Consider the following 1000-nt stretch of genomic DNA (forward strand, 5'->3'; position numbering starts at 1 on the left):
GCTGATGAGCAGGGTGAATTTGAAGAGGAAGGAGAGGAGGATGAGGCATGAAGTGGAAATGGGTAGAAGTCAAGTGTAGTCTGAGCAGGCAAGTGTTCATTGAGAGGAGAAATCTGTGCAGTTGTGCTGAAGCATGCGTTTCTTAATTTGGTGCTCTCCACTGTTGCTTTTGTCAGCAGTTTTGTATCCTCAACTGTCCAATGTAACAGTAGTTGCAAAAATACTTCAGAGTCTTCTGTTGAAATGGTTAACTTCTCAAACATAAAGGCTTTTTGTGTTCTAAACTGTGTCCTCTGCCTTATTTCTCTCTAGTTCTAGAAAATAACTCTTCTAGTTTTCTGTCTCTTTCACTTTTCATTCTAAGCCTTTACCCTCAGTGAAAGGTTTAAGTCAATAAAACAAGATTTTTCTGGCCGTTAATTCTGCAGAATACGTAAACTGCAGTTACTCAGCTTAAGTGAGTTGTTAATGTATGGGCACTGTAAGAGGGTAGCTAATCCACAGGCACTGTGAGTTCAATGTTAGGCACTCATGTTTAACAGTTATTCTATTGTTACAGAGAAAGCTGCCTTAACTAATAGAAACAGGATGCTCCACTTGACGATATTGCAACTTCTATTTATGGACATACATGGTAGTGAGGTCAGCCAGAAGGTATTGAATGCCACATTACAAACTGTCAAAGCTGATCTGACAAGATAGCTGCAGGCTTCTCAGCTGCCATCTAGAGCACTTCTGATTGAGCTTGTTTCAGGGCATATATGCTGTGAATATGGGTGGCTGGCTGTGGATTTACTCTGTCCTTTGCTGTCCAAGCTCTGTGATCCTTCCTCTCTAAGTAGAAAGAATTCATGCACAGTGTATGGAGGATCTGTGCTCTGAGCACAGTAGTAGTTGAGATGTTAACTTGAATTCTGTTTTGAGGTGTAGAGACTTTCTCCAAGTTGAATGTTTACAAAAAAAAAAAAAAAAAAAAAAAAAAAAAAAAAAAAAAAAAAAA

This window comes from Centrocercus urophasianus, unplaced genomic scaffold (genome assembly GCF_019232065.1).
Source record: "Centrocercus urophasianus isolate 14NV4802_14NV808 unplaced genomic scaffold, USGS_Curo_1.0 seq_413, whole genome shotgun sequence".
NCBI classification, from domain to species: Eukaryota; Metazoa; Chordata; class Aves; order Galliformes; family Phasianidae; genus Centrocercus; species Centrocercus urophasianus.